Below are 18,411 nucleotides of genomic sequence, written 5' to 3'. Positions count from 1 at the left end.
GCCCTAGTTCAGTGGTTCTCAAACTCGGTCCTAAGGACCACACACAGGTCACGTTTTCCAGGTCACCCAGCAGGTGCACAGGTGTAATCATTACTCACTGACACATTTTAAAAGATTCACAGGTGGTTATAATTATTTCAATTTTGATTCTGTTAAGAGACCTGGAAAACATGCACTGTGTGGGGTCCTGAGGATCGAGCTTGAGAACCTGTGCCCTAGTTGCTCACAGCTGATACAAAGATGTCATTAAATAATCAAGTCACCAAATGATTGGAAGAAGATATCATGAAGGGACTGTAAATGATCAGGTGCTAATTTAAGTATCATTTTGTGTTTGTATTTTTTCTCATGTCTTCATGGGGAAGGGTCAAGATAGTTTTAGAATTCTTGATAATAGCATCAACTTACCCTTGGTATAACAAAAATACTCGACCAGTCACAAGTTTAGAACACTTTACTTTTTCCTGTTTCTATTGAAATTAGCGCAGTTTAATGTCTCAGTGCAATTTAAAATTAAATCGTAGAACAAATAAACAATTGGAGATAAAAAAAATTATAGAAACATTTTGCTTAATAACATGTAATCAATATTTTTGACTTATCAAAGTAGAAACCTTTTACAGATATATGGCCGTATTCAATTTGAGGCAAAATGTCGGAATTGGCGATAATTTTTCGCCGATGATGTCATCTTCTCCTCTTTGAATTATCCCCGTGTTCAATTACATTGACTTTTCGCCGGTGCGAAAAGTCAATGATAAAAAAACAGGGATAAGTTTTCACCAGCATTTTGCTTGCGAAAAAAAGTGCAGAATTGGTGTTTAGGGGTGCAGGCTTACAAAAAATAGCCTGCACCCCTGGGAGTGTCATTTAAAATAAATGCGTCAAAAAAAGTTGAAAAATAATCGGGACACCCTAAAAAAATTAAGTTTAATTTTGGGGGTTAAAAAAAAACAACAAAGTGCCATACTATCGAAATTAATTCCGGTCGGGTCCCCATGTATGCGGCAGGTGTTTTCTTCATTGCGGGGACAAGCGGCAGGTGCATTTTTGCAGAATTTTAAAAACAACTTTAGGGACTTAAAAAAATGCTTACCCCCATTTTCATGTACCCCAAATTTGATAGTAGTTATTTCCCCCCCCCAAAAAAAAATCTAAGTGCTATTCTTCACCACTTCTTCATAGCCGCAAAAATGCACCTGCCGCGGCTATTACAAACCCCGACTTCCTTCAGCATGCAAAAATGGGGGTACCCATAGTAATCCCCATGTCTGGAAATCTTTAGAGGGGGGACCCAAAAATTCCATTTTTTTTTCGTAGATGGTGCAATAAGTCAATTGAAAAAAACGGTGATAAATTTTCACTTCCCTTTAGCAGGTGAAAAAAAGTGCAGAATTGGAGTTTAGGGGTGCAGGCTTTAAAAAAAATAGCCTTCACTCTTCGGAATGGCCCATTAAAACGAAATGTGCAAAGAAAATAAAAAAAAAAATATTGGGTGATAAAAAAACTAAAAAACACTTCTAAAATAGACAAATTAAATCCACAGGGGTTCCCTTATATGCCGCAGGTGTTTTCTTCATTGCACAGACTAGCGGCAGGTGCAGTTTTGCAGAATTTTTTAAAAATTAGTTTAGGGACTTAAAAATATGCTAGTACCCATTTTCAAGTACCCCAAATTTGATGGGACCACTTTTAAAAACGAAAAAAAAAAAGCTAAGTGCTCTTTTGCATCACTTCTTCAATGTCGGGAAAAAAGCACCTGCCGCGGCTATTAAAAAACCCGACTTTCTTCTGCAGGCAATAACGGGGGTACCCATAGTGATCTCCCAGGTCTGGACATCTTTAGGGGGGTCCTACAATTATTTCCCAAAATTCCCGTATTTTTTTGCTGATCCAAGTTTCGCCTGTTCCCTTTTCGCCTACTTTGGAATTGAATACAGGGAATAGCAGGCACACGCGCGATACTTTTCCGCCTGGAAAACAGACGAAAGAGGCGAAAAGTCCAGCAGGTGAAAAGTCTGGACTTTTCGCCTCAAATTGAATACGGGCCATAGGGGCATATCCAATTAGGTGCGAGTTTACAAAAAAATTTTGTTTTTTTTAGCGCTTCCAGAGCAGGTCCAATTTTTCCTAAAATCTATATTTTAAGGAAAAATTGTAGGCATTTACCTTGAAACCCTTTGGACAGCCCTGAATGCCTAATTAAGCAATGGGAAGTTTCCATTTAGTCCTTAATTACTCATCTTCTGCATTGCTGTCCTCATCCTCTGTCTCTTCTCCAGTGTCGCAGACAACTTCCATGGACCGGGCACAGGACAGGTACTACTAACCCTGTGTCCCACCACACCTAACCCTGCACCCCACTACCCGCACACACTACCCATAACCCTGCTCCCCACTCCCCGCACACACTACACTGCATCTAACCCTGCTCCCTGTACACACTACACTGCCCCTAACCCTACTCCCCACACACACTACCCCTAGCCCTGCTCCCCGCACACACTACACTACCCCTAACCCTGATCCCCACATACACTACACTGCCCCTATACCTGCTCCCTGCACACACTATACTGCCCCTAACTCTGTTCCCCGCACACACTTCACTGCCACTAACCTTGCTCCCAAGACACTACCCCTAACCCTGATCCCCACAAACACTACACTGCCCCTAAACCTGCTCCCTGCACACACTATACTGCCTCTAGCTCTGTTCCCCGCACATACTACACTGCCACTAACCCTGCTCCACAGACACACTACACTTCCCCTAACCCTGATCCTGCTCCCTACACGCAGCCTCTGCAGTTGTCTGTGTGAGTGGAAAAAAATAATTCCCCTCTCACAAAAAAACTACAACAATTTTTTTTTAAATTGGATAACGAGTGGGCTTCGGGAGCATGCATACCCACGGTAATACAAAATTGGTTCCGATTTTGGCTGGCAAATCCTCGCGGCCAATTGGATATGCCCCATAACTGACATTTTTAGAATGGTAGCTCTTACGAGCAGATACTCTCTTGTGCTTCTCCCTACTTTAGTTTCATCTACTTTTTACCACTAGGGCACCTAACACTTGGTTGCTTATGCTCTGTTGCTTATCTGGGTGTTATGGTCGCTAATGTAGAAATATATATTATCCATGTCCTGGTCCTGTATTGTATTGTTCTGTAAGTCGCTTGTCTACAACTTGTTTATGTACTTTGTAAGGCGCTGCGGAACATTTGTGCCGCCATATAAATAAATTATATTATTAATAATAATAATAAATACACTCATGGCATTATTTCTGTAATGGAATTCAAATATTGTTCAGGAAGTTCTTCTACTACTGTTGCAGCAGTTTAAACTAATATATTGCATTTGTACATTGCTTTACTTTCACCTTTCTGTCCAGCTCAATCCAAAACAGCTCAATGGAGACTGAGCTGCCCATTACATGAATTGAAGCCTACAGTTTTGTTTTTTTTTCCTCAGTGGTAGTTCTGACATAGCCTGGGGTATGTTTTGGGTCATTATTGATGATCAACTAGGTGTAACCTTTTATCTATTGCATAATGCTGCAAATGCTGTGGTAACCCTTTTGATTCAGGGTGCCAGTCACTCTGTGCAGACACAAGATCCAGCATAAGATCCCTAGACCATTAAACTAAGCCCTCTATGCCCTGAGGAGTTAGATCCTTACACAGATGTTTATTGCCTTAATTAACTTGAATGAAGACACAGACAACTGAAGTGGAATCAAAATTGAACAAAGATTTATTAAATTACAATGTCTTTGGTGGCGAAGAAAAAAAGCATTGCTTCCCAAGCTCTAGCCCACGATAAACTAGTAAATGAGGCTACCTGAAGGCCTCTGACGCAACCTGAGTTACAATAGGCTACACCCCCCTTTATTTGGCTTAGTAGCTTAGTACTACTGAGCCCCACCTCTAGGAAGAAGCCCAGGTCCCCCCTTAAGGGCAGAGACAACTTACCCTGTGAAAGGAAGGTGCCCCGCAACTACCACTTGCGCCCTGTTGGGTCGCTGAGAAGCAATGCTTTTCCGCCAATGCTAGGGTATAAAAGAACTGCAGCATGCCACCTCAAAACTACAATTCCACCCCAAATGCGGAAAAAAGGCTATGCAAAAACAGCTCCTTGTCCGCTTCATTAAGATGCACCCCGTCAGGGCGGAATAAACTATTTGACGTAAGGGTGTTTAATGACAGAACCCTCTCTTGCTGTAACAAAGTTACCAACAGAGGCATTAACTTTCCTCCTCGTCCGGTCTAAGACCGCTGCACCATAAGAGCATCGCCACACGCGACGCTGGGTGATGTCAGACCATATTATCCTAATGGGGCCCACCGAGCCTGCACCTCCTCCAAATCAGCTTTAATACAGAGAATAAGGCTGATACCTGTCCCTCTACCTAGATCATTGCCGCCAGCGTGAAAAACCAAGCACCCAGGTGCGCCCCATTTTGCGATGGACTCAGTGACAAGTGGAATGATTCCCTCCCAACTGAGCCCCCTAATTCCTAACCACCTAACCTCCCGACCACCCAATAAATCTGCTGCCTTGTTGGATAAATGGGATTGCCCCGCCCAGTAAATGAAGGACTGCCCGATAAACCAAATAGGAGAGCCGTCTTGAGATACATCTGTAATCAGATTAATCCCAAAACAGTCAATAACAATCCATGAACAAAAACATACAGGCAAAATTTAACAGTCCTCCAAACAAAACATGACCAATACCTAACAGTTGGGCAGCAGGGAGAAGGGAGGGAGGGGCGGCGCAATATGAGGAAACGGGCGACCCAGGCGAAGGTAAAACCATCTAAAAAAACCTCAGGGATCTTATTTTGCTTTGTGTCATTTCTTTATTTCCCTGTTTCGTCTCTTTTTTATAGTTTTTTACTTATTTATTCGTTTTTATTTCATTTGATTTCTTTCTTTATTTTATTTCCCTCAAGGTAAAAAAATATGTTCGGCCAGGGAGTGCATTCCTAGCTGCTAATTTTAGGATGAATGTACCACTTGTAAGCGGAAGACTTCCAACGGCCAAGCGACTGAATGCTGTTGACCGACATGCCTTCCTCTGTAGCGCAAGTGGCGGCTCCTGTCCTAAAGGAATGTGTGCCATAAACAGATGCATCCAACTTTAAAGCCAGTAAACAACGCTTAAAGACAGCTGAAAATAGGAATTTCGTAAGGGTAGAGGAATTTGCATGCGCCAGCCAATGGGAACAGCTGAAGGGGTGTAAACTAGCAAACTTATCTGCCAACAATATCGGGCACACTCCGGACTGGGGCTGTGCCCTGAGGGTAACCAACAGCCCCTAGCCCAGCTGATCGGTTTTTGAGTGATGTATTTTGCATAAAAGGGAGTCTGCCTTAAGGACCATGTTCTCAGCTAGCATGCCGGAATCCAATGATCCCTAGGATGAAGCAACCAACTCGCAAATTCTAAAAGCCCCATAAAAAGCCATTGAAATAGCAACCTGGAACAGTGCTGCCTCATATGGATCCGCAGCTACTATTGACACTACATTGACTAGCGAATGCAACAATGTAACATCAATGGTCCGCCTCCTATCCTCCCTAGGCTTGTCGCAACGGGCCCAACCTTTCATAGCTTTTGAAACTAGAAAGGATTTAGTTGGATCTGCCTTGCCATGTGATCTCGGAAAATATGTAATCCCAGCTAGGGCCGTAGTTGTGGATGATCTGGATCTACCTCCTTCGTAACAGCCCCAGACAAAAGCGCTAAGACATTGCTCTGTTTTACCTGAGGCAACCTCTGACCTGAGGAAGTGCTCCCAATCCCTCCAGGCCGCAAGATATGCACGACGCGTATAGACGGCGCCAAAGCCATGGTTGCCAATCCTTCTATACCGGCTTGACAATCTGCCACACGGAAGGAGGACAAATTAATCCCTGTAAACTCACATGTGGTGCTAAGCTCCTGAATCTCAACCACTGGAAATGCGACAATGCATCTGCTATACAGTTTTCGGTTCCCGAAACGTGGAATGCGCTACAAATAATATTCGCCTCCAAGCAATGGAGGCCTGACCAAGCGCAATGCAGGCATTGAACACGACTTCTGATTATTAATGGCTTGTACAACCCCCAAATTGTCTCACCAGAACACAATGTTCCGATTACTCAATTTGTGGGTCCAGAGCTCAACGGCGATCACTATTGGGAAAAGCTCCAATAGTAGCATATTTGCCGTCAAGCTTGAAGCATGCCATGCCTCCGGCCAAGGCTCAGCACACCAATCGACATCAAAATTAGCGCCAAAACCTACTGCCCCGGACGCATCAGTAAACAGCTGCAGACACTTGCTATCAACCGGCAGGGAAGGCCAAATCCTAACTCCATTGAACTTCTTCAAGAACAACAACCACAAAGTCAGATCGTGCTTGATCTCCCTAGGCAGGCGCAATTTGTGATGAGGCAAGGATATACCCGACGTGGCTCTCTCCAGCTTCCTACAGAAAACCCTCCCTATGGGTATCACACGGCATGAAAAATGCAACGACCCAACAAGGATTGCACTTGCACCGCAAAGAAACCTTACTTGCTGTTACGCAATGACCAATCTGCTCTCTAAACTGCTGAACCTTGTCTTCCGGTAAGCAACAACAACTGGCCGATATGTCTATCTCGATGCCTAAGTAGGATAAGCACGTCACTGGGCCTTCCATTTTTTCATGCACGATGGGCACCCCAAGAGTACGGAACAACGCGTTCACTGAAAAAAGCACATCGCCACACTTGACCTCACCCGCTGGTCCAGGTAATGGGCAATACCTGCATGACTGGAACCCGCCTGAATGCACCATTGAAGAAAAGTACTATATTTCTCAAAGAACGCGCAAGAGACTGCGCAGCCCATGGACAAACTACGGTCTACAAAATAAGAACCGTCGAACCTAAAACCCATCAGCTGAAAAGATTCGGGGTGTAAGGGCAACAAACGGAAGGCTGACTCGATATCAACCTTTGCCATTAATGCCCCAAGCCCAAAACTCCTAACCAGACTCATCGCATCATCAAAAGATTGATAACTCACGCTGCAAATGTTAGGTTTGATGGCATCGTTAACCGACCTGCCGGCAGGGTACGACAAGTGTTGTATGAGCCTGAACTTCCCCGGGACCTTTTTGGGGACTACGCCCAGTGGTGAGATGCACAAATTGGGTATGGGAGGTTCGGGAAACGGACCGACCATGCGACCCAAGACCAGTTCTGTAGCCAATTTGGCTCTAACCACGTCGGGAAACAATCTGTCTGAGCACAAATTGCGGGAAGCTACCGCTGTAAACGGTGATACGACCAGGATGCGAAAACCGCATGAAAAACCACGAAACAAAAACTCTGCGGAGGCCCTATCCAGGTAAAAACCTAACCATCTATACAACGCCGGCAAACGAATTGGGAAAGGGGCTAAATCCAGACTACTTTGCGTTGTCGCTACGAGGGGTGCCTGAAGACCCAACTGTCTTGGTGCAATCTTTGGCGGAGTGTTTTCCGCTGCAGCTGGCACAGGAGTGACGAAAACGACACTTCGTTCCCCTATCGCATTGCCCACTATTAAAGGCAAAGCATTTCCCTTTTACGAATGGAATGGCCTGCGTTTTGCCTGTGACCAGAATCTTATGCCTTGGCATGCTGTCACCCAAGACTTTGCGTTACTGCGTAACGTCGAGCCATACTTTGACGTCCTTGAAACCCAAAGCCATGGTTTTATTACCGTCCTGCTTCCTGCGAAAATCCTCATCGTAGGAATGCCAGGTAGTGCCGCGGGCTTTAACCTGCATGCCATGAATGAGATGAATGTACCTGAGTACATGCATGTATTCTGTCAAGCTTGTCTCGAGATAACAAGCACCAAAAACCATCATTTCAATCATCCAATTATCATAGAAACGGTACGCTTCCTCATCCATACCTAACTCCGTCATCGTAAAAAGGTCTACATAACGACCCTTATTAATCTTCTAATTAATACGTTTCCGAACACCTCTAGAGATAGCCGTATTGGAACAGTGCACTAAATCAGCATCAGAAGCCTTAGAGGCTGCTTGCGCCTTAGCTGGCTTAACCCTTACGCCTTTGTTATTTTCCTTTAAAGTGCCGCTCCAGCATGCGCATGAGCTTGCGCGGCCTCCTTGGTGAACCCGAGGCAGAACTAGAATCGCTAGTGGTTCAGCTGTCGCTGTCAGGTACAACGTCATCAGACCCCTCCTCACCAACAAAGCAACTGTCGTAGCTCTTTCATCTGTGTCCTCTGCTGAAGTCTGTGGAGTCCCGTGCGTGTTCTCTACTCGACTCTCTGAATCTCTGGAAGGGGCTGTAAGAGAAAGCGAAGCAGCAGTATCAACGAGCCTAACACTGTGTGCCGCATTATTAACAGAAACGATCCCTAAAAGAGGCGGTTGCTCTATCGCAGTTATTGACCCGCCGTCTGAAGCAGGGGATTGGCCCATGAGAGGGGGTTGGTTAGAAGCTGGCGGCTTAAAAGGCCCCCAACCTGGAGGAGCCCAATGGGGGTAAAGCCCCGCCCCTGCCAATGCGGACTCTTGCGCCAAAGACTGCCCAGCCTGATAAAATGCGGGCCAATATGGAAAAAATGGGGGATGCGGTGTGTGCGAAAGGGGGATGGCACAGGTGAATGCATCCACGGGGATGTGGCCCGTAAGGTGTGCGGAACACCCGACCCACCAGGGCCAGGATGGGCACCAGCACCTACAGCAGGGGGAATCTGAGCGGCACTAGAAACAATGGCCGGGTACACTGTTGTGGCAGGGGCAGCTGGCGTAATGTGGGAATCATAAAAACTGGCCTGGGCAGGTGCAGAGGCCTGTACAGTGGCCTGCCCAGGAAAGGATGAGAAATTGTTTGCCTGCATGGGGGGCTGCAGGTTCGTGCTTGGTGGCTGGGGAGGGTAAGCACTGCCATTTTGTGGCATGTGCTGCACGGGGTCCAGGTCCGGGACAGCCGCCAGTCTCATCGTCATGCTCCGTCCGAAGTTCTCCAGCCAGGGTGGCACCAACCATCACTGACAGGCTTCGCACCCATAACATCATTAATACAACGTTGCCAATTAGTGCCGCAGGGTTGGTCCACGGTTACAACCCTGTAGGCTGCATAGGTTGTTCTCAAGAAGTGTACCGCAGAGGATTGCAGGCCATACCACCACTTGAAAATCCCTGCTTTAGCAATTTACCACTTACCTTTGTTTGTACCATTTAAGATTATTCACTCTATTTAAATTGCTTAAATTTCAATAAACACTGGAAAATAGGGGATATCTAAAAGTTTGACTGGTAGTGTAGTGCAGATAATTACAAAGAACTTACAAGTTCTACACTCAAAATAAACTAGATAATGGCATTTGAAACACAGGGCTTGATTCAGACCCGGTCGCAAGCGCTGACCGCTCGCAACCGGGCCGATGGTGGCCCAGAGTGCATGCTCACAAGGAGCCGGCTCCGTCGTGCCTATGCGCGAGACCCGGATAGCGATGGACTGCTATCTCGTACCAAAGGGGGCGTGCTGTCGATGTTGAGTGACAGCATGCCCCCTTAGGTGGGCAGGCCGGGGAGGGTGGCTGCCCAAACGGAGGCGTTCCCATGTGCTCTGTCAGAGCGTCCGGCTCTGAATCAGGGCCACAGCTCCAAGCATGGAATCCAACAAACTTCTAGGAAAGTGCCAGTTAGCACACCTAAACACCTGGCTTAAGGCGCGCTGACCAGCATCTCCCGACTTCCGAGTACGTGGGAAACAATTGAATAGCTCCAGGAACTCCTTCCTGGTGCTATTCATATTAGGTTTAATTGAATTGCCCCCAATGGGTGTGGTTTTTTTTCATGCAAAGCCTGTGTGTGGCCACACCCCTCATGACACGAAGCCACACCCCTCGTGATGCACGGCCAGTCCCATTTTTTGGTGCATGCCTACGGCGTGCACACACACTACACGTCCAAACCCCCACTTCGATCACTGTATCTAAAATAATATCAGAATTATGGAAAAATATAATCCTTATAGTATGTGGTATCACAAACGGTCTGTCCTGTGAGTAGTGGGGAGCTGTACCAGAGCAAACTGGGAACTGCCAATTCCTAGAATGTCCATGTAATTGCTGTATGAAGTGTCTCTATATCAGATCTTCTGGGATAATTAATAAGAGAGTGGAATACCTGCATAGAAATGCGTCAAGCTTGTGTACTTCTACTGACAGATTTACTTAGTAATAAAATTCACTCTGTGAACCATTAACTGCTGGTAATCACCTTTTGATCATGGCAAGGCTCAATCAACAGGCACTATACAGCGCATGAATATCCCTTAAGGGCTAAACTACTTTTGTTTTACTAAATGAAGCATTGGCTTTACACATTGAGGTGTGCTCCATGTAATAGCCACCATTGTGCTAAGCACTACTCCCAGCACTGGACAGATGAAGAGATAGGGGACTGCAATTTTAACCAGACTAATCCAAAAGTAGGTATGTCCTTTCTAGCTAACATTTGCTGCTAAACAATGCTGTGTCATACTGAATATTGATAATAATTTGAAGATATATGATGATGTTCACTCTTTTTTTTAAGTAAAAAAATTAATATAGGTTCCACCGAGATTTGAACTCGGATCGCTGGATTCAAAGTCCAGAGTGCTAACCATTACACCATGGAACCACTCATGAAAAGTTACCATAAACTTCTTTTACTAATCTCACCTAATTATATATTTGTATACATGACTCAGTAAGGGGTGGAAAATGACTATGTAAAATCATTAGACATTTACATGTACATTGTTTAATGAGCTGTAATTCTAACTCTTCTTCAAGTATTAAATACTTGGTCCCACCACAAAACAATCTTGTATTTCTATAAACGTAAAATTCATCAGTTGTCTATTAGGATTGATAGTGTATCACTGGTGGTACAACAATTTCTCATTAAATGAGTAAGATTTATTGTTGTAATGGACCAGCCAGAACCATATTATGACATATCAAATTTAAATATCAGAAATTAGTTTAATATTTCTAGATACCGCAATAAATTAATTTGGAAAGGACCTGGGAAGACAAGAAGATAAATCCTCGGGAAAAAAAAAGTATGCATGACTAATGCTGGGCATACACTATAAAATTATCTGTCAGATATCTGTCCAATCTGGCTGGTTGAACTGAAAATCTGGTAATGTATGGGCAGGGGCGTCTTAAAAGAGGAGGGGGCCCGTGTGCACTCCCCATGCGGGGCCCCCTCCTCTCTCCCCAGTGGCCGGCAGCCGACTGATGCGGCTAGCCGGCCACCGGAGCCTTAGTAGACTCCGTGCACTAGAGTGTGCCCGGAGTCTACTGCGCATGCGCAGAACGCTGGAAAAATGGCCCTGGCGGCCATTTTCCCGGTGTTCTGTGCATGCGCAGTAGACTCTGGGCAGAACACCGGAAAAATGTGCCCCGCACACACTGCACCCATTATAGATACGCCACTGTGTATGGGAGCAAATGACAGTATATCATTCGCTCACAAACACTAGAAAACAGACAAAAATGGTCGTTCAGAAAAATTGGTTAAAACACACGAATTTAACCAATTTGAACAATTGTTCTTTTGTTAGTTTTACAGTGTTTAAGACCATTTGATCGACTGTCATTTGCCAGGTTTTCTTTCCAACCAGCCAGCTTGGACATATATCTGACAGATAATTGTATAGTGTATGCCCAGCATTAGAGTACATTTACTAAGATGGGAGTTCTATTAAGAAGTGATGTTGCCCATAGCAACCGATCAGATTCTACTTCTCATTTATCTAGCACCTTCTAGAAGATAATACCTGGAATCTGATAGGTTGCTATGGGCAATATCAATTCTTAATAGAACTCCCATCTTAGTAAATTTACCCCTTAGTGTTGTAATGTGCGTCACATGGCTCCATGTGGAAGTGACAAGTTGTTTACTTCTTGGTGATAACTTACTTACAAGTGGTTTGGCAATAAAGGTAATTACAGAACAGCTCACAAGTGCTGTACTCTAACTAGTCCAGAAAATAGCATTTGAGCCACAGTTTCACGCATGCAATCCAACATTAGCATTTCCGCAAGACTGTTTCACCATCGCCACGCCCTGCCCGATTTTAAAATGCTAAAATACGCCCTGCCCTTATGTAGGCGCCCTAGTGATCACAGTTTGACATTGGCGGAAATGAGGCACCCCACCTCCCGCTATTCCGCTGTGCCTCTCCCTGTGGGCTCGATGTCAACATGATGGAAAGGGGGGCATGCCATGAGGCCATGCCGTCATTGAGACCACACCCCTTTTAAGGAGCATGCAACTTTGGCATGTGCAGATGTGTACGCTCTTTAATAATCTGCACCCCGCCCCATCAGGAAGCTGCGCATTCTTGAGAATTTGGTGGATATAATTGGAGTGTCAACTAAAGTTGCTTACATTTTTCTTAAATTTAGGAACAAAGCTAAAAGTATTTACAAGCAAGCCTATGCTTTTTAGGGATGAGGTATTGCACACATTATAACCATCTGTGACCTTTAAAATCATTGATTTCAAGCATCAGCCTATGCCCCACTCAGTGGCGTAACTAGGGTATTTGGAGCCCAGGGCAAATTTGAAAAGGGAGCCCCCCCCCATGTGCGCGCGCCGGCAAAAAATGGGCGTGGTCACTTAAAAATGGGGCGTGTCAACATGACACACCCCTTTATTTTCAAACTGAACATTCCTATCCATATGCACCTTAACCCCAGTAGTACCCCCAGTATGCAGTTGTGGTCCCTCTCATGCAGGCCCATAGTAGTGCCCCTTATACAGTATCCCCAGTAGTGGTCCCTCTTATACAGCCCCCAATTAGTTCCCCTTACTCAGTACCCCCAGTAGTGGCCCCCCCAAATGCAGTGCCCCACGTAGTGTTCCCCCTTATGCAGTGCCCCCAGTAGCAGTCCCCACAATGCAGTGCGCCCAGTAGCGGTATCCCCTTATGCAGTGCCCTTTTATATAGTGCCCCCAGCAGTAGTCCCCCCCATGCAGTTTTCCCAGTAGTGGTCCCCTTATGCAGGCACCCTGTAGTGATCCCCCCTATCTAGTGCCCCCTGTAGTGGTCCCCGCAGTGCCCATAGCAGTAAGCCCCTTATATAGTGTCCCCAGCAGTAGTGTCCCCCCTCCCATGCAGTGACCCCAGTAGTGGTCCCCCTGATGCAGGCTCCCAGTAGTGACCCCCCCCCCTATCCAGTGGTCCCTGTAGTGGCCCTTCCTATTATTGCCCCCATTAGTGGTCCCCCGAGTGCAGTGCCTCTAGTAATACTAGGCCCCTTTTAGAATGCCCCCAGTGGTAGTCCCCCCCCCAAGTAGTAGTCCCCAGTAGAGTAGCCCCCCCCCCAGTAGAGGTCCTCCCAATGCACCCCCAGTAGATGTCCCCCCCAGTAGTAGCCAACCCCTCCCCCGTTGTGCAGATAGGTAAGGTTTAAAAATAAATAAGTATATATAAAAATATACTTACCTGATTCCACGCTGCTCCTGTCCGCGATGCCGATGCCGCTCTCGCCCTCCAGTCCGCCCGGGCTGGCGCGCTCAGCATTATGGGACTGACGTCATGACGTCAGTCCCATTACCCACTGCAGGAGCCGGACGGTGGGTGCTGCAGCAGTCAATGAGAGTCTATCTGACTCTCATTGGCTGCTGTTTAACACACGCATCGCCGCCAGCGCTGGCGGCGATGCTTGTGTTATGCACAGCCTGAGCCCGCCTCCTGGCGCTATTGGGCAAGCGCTCAGGGGGAGGGAACGGGCTCAGGCGTGCAGCACAGGACCGGCGCTGGAAGCCTAGCGGAGCCCAGGGCACGAACCCCGCTCGCCCTGCCCTAGTTACGCCACTGGCCCCACTCCTAAATGAAACTCCAGTCCTGCTGTCACAGAAGAATATAAAACATGGGACTGTGGGCCTGATTCAGCAAGGTTCGCTATTGTGAATATGCACGCAATTGGGCGATTGTTGCATTCTACGCATGCATCGCAGTGCGCAAACACTCCACTGCAAGTAACTACGCAGACCCATCGCAGAGTGATTGATAGGAAGTATCATTTGGGGGAGATGACTGGGGGTGGTCAGCGAAACGCAGGTGTGCCAGTGATTTGAACGCTGTTACAGGGGTGTGAATAAATTAATCATTGTGATGACATACGTAGTTTGGGCTTGCACTGCATGCGATGAGGTTAGCAATTTCTGAGTAAAGGTGCGTACACACGGGACGATCTGTACCACCAACGACATGAAAGATATCTTTGAAAGATCTCTTTCAAGATCTTTCAAAGATATCTTTCAGTGAGTCATCCTGCCACATCTCTGAACATGCAAAGTTGACGATATCGTCCAGATTGGCCTGCATGCACGGACGATCATAGATATCGTTATCGTTCATGCGGGAATGCGCATCATTGGTCGTTCACTGCATAAAAATGAACGATATGAACGATATATCATTAAATGATATCGTTATCGTTCATATCATAACGATATATCTGTCCGTGTGTACGCACCTTTAGGTCAGACCTTGTGCAAGTGTGCGTGAGGCTCTGATTGTACTCGATGTTACCAATGGTTTTGCAGTCTTGCTTAACGTTACGGATGTGTGTAAGGTAAAGTGGGTGTCTTTATGTTAGGCTGCATGTGGTATTGCGATCGCAGACATTTAGCATATCTTTGCAGTGAGACTGCTTGCGTAATCGCTCTTACTATCGCAATAATGGTCCTTACTGAATTAAGCCCTGTGTCTCTAATTGCCTAGAACCACTTAAAATTCTCGGCAGAAGCATGGAAGACATGACTGTCACAGTCACAGCCTGTCTCTAAAAGGTTTAAGTGCTGAAAAAGGTATATGCGTCGGTTGTCAGGTTGTGTTTCTAGTCTCCTTGGTGACCATTTGTCCAGGTCTCCAATAGGCCAGTGAGAATATGGACAACAACAGAGTGGTAGAAAAACAGATAAATTGTATGATGCTCCATTGTCCTGTTGGCTCATTTTCAATAATGCCAAGTGGCACAAATATTATTAGTAATGTGCTATTTTTATTATGTTTCCAGAAAATCTGTTTATAGGATGCATCATGTCATCAAACTATTGATTGCAATCAAGATGAAGATGACTGAAGTGATAGCTAGTAACTTTTAGTTATGTGTCTGATACAATCTGTCTAGCATATATGGATTAATGTATCTCTGATATAAATTTAAATTATATCGGAAAATACTGAGGAGTTCAAAGATATTTATGAACAAGCCTACAGGACAGCTCCTTTTACACATATCAAAAATTATTAAAGGTGAGGCTTTTTTGCAACATTCAGCCAGCTTCCATATTATAAAATGTTCTTGTATTCTCTACTTCTCCAATACATACAGTGCATAGACAATATTTATTAGCTGTGTGCTCTAATACAGTATGCGGCATGGTTACAGCTGAATGACTTGAAACATTTGGCCCAGTCATTCACCGTAAAACAATGTGTGTCAAAAAAAGTAAACAAAAAAAAAATCTGGACACCCCAAAAAATTTAATTTTGGGGTTAAAAATAAATAAAAAGTACATTCCAGAGGGGTTCCAAAGTATGCGGCAGGTGTTTTCTTCATTGCGGGTAGTAGCGGCAGGTACATTTTTGAAGAATTTTTAAAAATCATTTTAGGGACTTAAAGATATGCTTCTACCCATTTTCATGTACCCCAAATTTGCTGGCCATAGTTATTTTTCCCCCCAAAAAATCCTAAATTCTATTCTTCATCACTTCTTTACAGGCGCATTTCGGCAGGGCCGGATTTCCCGCTAGGCATCCTAGGCGCTCACCTAGGGCCCAGCGGGAGCCATGGGGCCCATGGACGGGCCCCTTTGTCCTTAGAAATTACCCGAACACATTACTCCCAAAGGAGCACTGCGCGAGTACCGCGTGACGTCACGCGGTCCCGCCTTTTCTCCCAGAGAGTCCTGCGCGGCTGTCTGCGCGGTGCTCTCTAAGAGAGAGAAAGACTATGTACGTGGCCACCTGCCTGAGCATGAGGGAACGGTGTGTGTGTGTCTGGACACTGCACACAGTGACTCACCGGGTCCGTAGCCCACCGCCCTGTCCCTCCCTGATGGTGATCTATCTACTGGCTAGCCCTGCCGCGGCCCGCCCCAGCAGCAACTCTTCCAGTGCCAGCCTTCCAGGCCCGCCGCCCACCAGCATCAAACAGCAGGCAGGTAGGAACCAACTATAACACAGTCAGTAGGTGTCAATAGGCCACTCATATACACACACTATATATATATTAGAGGTGAGCGGGTTCGGATTTCTGAAATCCGTGCCCCCCCCCGAGCCCCCCTGATCTGAGGCCGATCCGAGTCAGGCTCGACTTTTCCCGCCTGACTCAGATCTGAAATCGAGGCAAAGCGTTATCATTCCGCCTTCCAGGTCTCGCAGGTTTTGGATTCTATATAAGGTACCCGCGTCGACGCCATTTTCTTACTCGGCTGTGGACAGTGAAGAGGGAGGGTGGGTGTTAGGCTGGCTGGGCTGTGTAGTGTAGTGCAGTGTAGTGTTGTGCTGTGCTGCTGTTGTCCATAGGGGCTGTGTCCACTCCTCCAAAGTCCATAGGGGCAGGCTGTGTTGTGCTGTGCTGCTGTTGTCCATAGGGGCTGAGTCCACTCCTCCAAAGTCCATAGGGGCTGGTTGGACTGTGTTGTGCAGTCAGTTGTCCATAGGGGCTGTGTCTACTCCAAAGTCCTGTGCAGTGTCCCAGTCCTAAAGGGGTGCTGTAGTGTTGTGCAGGGGGTGCTCTGTCCATCAGGGGTGCTCACCCCAAGTGCAAAAAAAAAATATTTTTTCTGTGTTTGTGAATTGTGAGAGCAGTAGCCGCACGTGCATCAACAAAGTAGTGCCAAGCGTGCGCCTGTGTCATAAGTAAAGGGCCAGCTGGCTTGACCATTAAATGGTGCTGTAACCCCCAAAGTGCACTCCAAACCAAATAAAAAAATATTTTCTGTGTTTGTGAATTGTGTGCACTGTGGCAGCACGTGCATCAACAAAGGAGCAGCGCCAAGCGTGCGCCTGTGTCCCATAAGTAAAGGGCCGGCTGGCTTATCCATAAAAGGGTGCTGTAACCCCCAAAGGGCACTCCAAGCAAAATAAAAAAATATTTTCTGTGTTTGTGAATTGTGTGCACTGTGGCTGCACGTGCATCAACAAAGGAGCAGCGCCAAGCGTGCGCCTGTGTCCCATAGGTAAAGGGCCGGCTGGCTTGACCGTTAAAGGGTGCTGTAACCCCCAACGTGCACTCCAAAAAAATAAAATAATTTTTTTTTTTGTGTTTGTGAATTGTGTGCGCAGTAGCCGCAAGTGCATCAACAAAGTAGCGCCAAGCATGCGCCTGTGTCATAAGTAAAGGGCTGGCTGGCTTGACCGTTAAAGTGTGCTGTAACCCCCAAAGGGCACTCCAAACAAAATAAAAAAATATTTTCTGTGTTTGTGAATTGTGTCCACTGTGGCTGCACATGCATCAACAAAGGAGCAGCGCCAAGCGTGTGCCTGTGTCCCATAAGTAAAGGGCCGGCTGGCTTGTCCGTTAAAGGGTGCTGTAACCCCCAAAGGGCACTCCAAACAAAATAAAAAAAATATTTTCTGTGTTTGTGAATTGTGTGCACTGTGGCTGCACGTGCATCAAAAAAGGAGCAGCGCCAAGTGTGTGCCTGTGTCCCATAAGTAAAGGGCCGGCTGGCTTGTCCATTAAAGGTTGCTGTAACCCCCAAAGGGCACTCCAAACAAAATAAAAAAATATTTTCTGTGTTTGTGAATTGTGTGCACTGTGGCTGCACGTGCATCAACAAAGGAGCAGCGCCAAGTGTGCGCCTGTGTCCCATAAGTAAAGGGCCGGCTGGCTTGTCCATTAAAGGTTGCTGTAACCCCCAAAGGGCACTCCAAACAAAATAAAAAAATATTTTCTGTGTTTGTGAATTGCGTACACTGTGGCTGCACGTGCATCAACAAAGGAGCAGCGCCAAGCATGCGCCTGTGTCCCATAAGTAAAGGGCAAGCTGGCTCATTTCTTAAAGGGTGGTGTAACCCACAAAATGCTCTAGTCTCCAAAAACAATAAAAAATATTTCCTGTGTTTGTGAATTGTGTGCACTGTGGCTGCACGTGCATCAACAAAGGAGCAGCGCCAAGCGTGCGCCTGTGTCCCATAGGGAAAGGTCCGGCTGGCTTGACCGTTAAAGGGTGCTGTAACCCCCAAAGTGCACTCCAAAAAAATAAAAAAATAGATTTTTTTGTGTTTGTGAATTCTGTGCGCAGTAGCCGCAAGTGCATCAACAAAGTAGCGCCAAGCATGCGCCTGTGTCATAGGTAAAGGGCCGGCTGGC

General features: G+C 46.2%; 1 non-coding gene across 1 annotated transcript; it reads right to left on the bottom strand.

The window, feature by feature from the left end:
• Positions 1 to 10,630: 10,630 nt before the first annotated feature.
• Positions 10,631 to 10,702, bottom strand: TRNAQ-UUG (transfer RNA glutamine (anticodon UUG)). Its single transcript has one exon. It is a non-coding gene; the product is annotated as a tRNA-Gln (tRNA).
• Positions 10,703 to 18,411: the final 7,709 nt, after the last annotated feature.

This window comes from Taudactylus pleione, unplaced genomic scaffold (genome assembly GCF_031769625.1).
Source record: "Taudactylus pleione unplaced genomic scaffold, aTauple2 ptg000177l, whole genome shotgun sequence".
NCBI classification, from domain to species: Eukaryota; Metazoa; Chordata; class Amphibia; order Anura; family Myobatrachidae; genus Taudactylus; species Taudactylus pleione.
This window is presented reverse-complemented; position numbering and strand designations above follow the sequence as displayed.